Genomic DNA, 2934 nt, shown 5'->3' on the forward strand with positions numbered 1-2934 from the left:
CAACGATACTTAGGTATGTTGTGCTATTCAGACGTTTATAGTGGTCTGGCCCTCTAGCAACTTCAGCGCGAAATTATAGCTAATGTGCCTACAAATGTCAGGTGGTCATAATAATCTGGCCACTCTGTGTATATATGCTGTTCTCAACCAGGAACAATTCTGCCAATGTCTGGAGACATTTTGGGTTTTCACACTGGGATGGGGATGCTACTGGATCTAGTGGGTAGAGGCCAGGGATGCTGCTAAACATCCCATAAAGTGCAGGGCAGACCCACAGCAAAGAATCACCTGCTCCCAAATGTCAACAGTGCAGAGGTGAAGAAACCCTGAGCTGGGTTTAGAGTTAGGATGGTGGGATGTGGGCACAAAGCCCCTCTGAGAGTCCAAGGAAAGCTACGAACCTTCTCCCAGAAAAACACACCAAATTTGGCTTCTGGTGTCAGATGCTCCATCTTCCCGGAAACCTACCCGTGGGTCACACAACTAAGAGATAAGCCCTTGAGCTCAGGAAGGGCCCCTGTCCACAGGTGACATGGTCAAAGTCTTGGCCACTACGTTGCAATAAAAAAGGGCAGGTATTATGTTTTCCCAACAATTGAGCAATTCATTTCAACATGGGTTATTCTCCTGTAACCAGCGAGACCTCGGGGCCAAAAACAAAACAAACCGAAAAAAAAGAGGAAAAAGAAAAAAACGGTATTGGAAGAATTATTATAAATAACAAAAGAAAGGCCGATCCCAAAGGAGACCAGTCTGAGCCAGCTCTCAGCCTTTCTCAAAACTCTGATCAAGATAATTGAAGGGCAAGGAGGTCCTTCGCCTGGGGCACTTCCGTTGCCAGGACGGGCGTTCTCTCCTTCAGCCGGTGTGAGTGTTGGGCATGTCATCTCCCAACCGTAACGCACAATCTCATTTAATCCTCGCCACGGCAGCATCCCGCCCCTCCCACTTCACGGCTGTCCGAGCTGAGGGTGGAGAGTGCTGACCATTGCCCAGCTGGTAAAAGGCGGAACCTCTGACCCCAAACCACCTAACCCCCGAGCTCGACTTTCTCCAAGGCTGAGCCAGGGTCTCCCCGAGGGTGGAGGGAGTTGCCCTCTTCTTGGTTGGACCTTCTAGTCTAGACCTTCCATATTCCTGATCCTCAGACTCTCCCAGCTCATTCCTGATTTAAGGTCCTCGCTGTTTTCCAGAACCTTCTTCATCTCAGCTCCTAGTGATCACCCATGTACATCCACCTCCAGCCAGTCTCTAAATATTGTACCGTTTATTCCCTTCGTGACTCATGCACGGTCTGCATTTGTTTTATTTGTGTCTTGTTTACTCACTAAGCTGGGAGCTCCAAGAGGTAGCTTGGACTTCATTGCCAAGTCCTGGGCCTAGAACCTTGCCTGCCCAGGGGGTTGTATGAAGAAGCAAATGGGTGTCCCGCAGTCAGACAAGCTGATACAGAGTCTACAGTGACTGCTTGGAGGTGTGTGCCCTGGGACTGGACACAGCTTTTCCCAGTCTCAGTTCCCACATCTGTAAAATGGGAGTAATAACGCCCGTTTCTCAAAATTGTGAGGATAATTACATAAGGGCCCCATACATTGTATCAAGTTTAGTTGGAACCCAGTCAATACTGGTCTTTCCTGATAAACTCTTCTCAGGGGACTAGCCCTCCAGAACCTTCTCCATCACCCCCAATCACACACACTACTAGATTCCTATACAAATATCCCAGAGGTATACCGGGCTTTCTGCATAGCCATGGGGTCTCTGTCAGGGGTCAGACACAGAGGACAACGCTGGATTCGCTCAGATTCAGCTGGCATTCCCCGGCTTTATGGTGACCCAATCAACTCTCTCCTCCGCCACATTTCTGAAAATAAACTCACTGCTTCCGACTCACCCCTTCCTGATAGGCTCTGTCTGGATAAAAGATACTGTCAATTTCAACTACACCCACGCCTATCTTCCTCCTTTTCCCACCCACTCTTTCATTCATTCACTCAATCATTCAATAGCTAATATTTACCTAATATCTTTTGGGGGACACCTCCAGGCCGGACTTACAGCCAGGCCATTTTTAAGTCCTATGAATGAGGTGCCAGTGATGATAATAACATCAGCAACAACTGACATTTATCGAGCATTTCCTGCACTGAGAGAGATGTTTGAATATAGTCCAGAGATCACCAATTTTTTTCTGTAAAGGACCAGATGGGTGTATTTTAGAGTTTGGGGGCCAAGAGGAAAAACTGAGGGTATTATGTAGATCCTTATACAAGAGGGAAAAATTTTTTCAATTGATGAAGTACAAAATATGATAATAATTGATTACAATATTTTTTCAAAATCAGGTCTACTGATGAGAAAAATGGAATTCTTTTGTAGATAACATTTTATTGGATTGGGGTTCAAAGTCAGTGTTTCTTACCAAGTAGATGGTGAGTGTTCATCTGTACAGCCCTTTCTTAGCCTGCAGGCCATACAGAAAGAAATGGCAGGCTGGCGTTGGCTTCAGGCTGTGGTTGGCTGACACCAGTATGGTCCTGAGGAAGCTGCTTAGTTCTGAATGTTGGCCTGAACCCTATGAGACCTTGGGCATGTCACTTACCTTTCTGCACCTCAGTCTCCTCACCTGGAAAACGAGTAAGATAATAACAGTAATTATACCACAAAGTAAATGATTACATGCGTGCACTGTGATTAGAACAGTGCCTGGTCCTACATAAGCAATTCCATAAACCCTGTTAGTTATCTGACCCAATTTACAACACACCCCCCCCAAGCCCCCAAAATTTCCCCAGTGCCTTCTGGCCCCTTGTAGCAAAATCTCCTCTACCCTCACCCTTTCCTCTGAAGGTCCCTGCATCTGTGAGCTGTAACTGACCTCTTCGCCCCTGGGGACTCTGCTTCTCCCCAAGCTGCTCAAGCAGCGGCTGGTTC

This window comes from Myotis davidii, unplaced genomic scaffold (assembly GCF_000327345.1).
Source record: "Myotis davidii unplaced genomic scaffold, ASM32734v1 scaffold27, whole genome shotgun sequence".
In the NCBI taxonomy this organism is placed as follows: Eukaryota; Metazoa; Chordata; class Mammalia; order Chiroptera; family Vespertilionidae; genus Myotis; species Myotis davidii.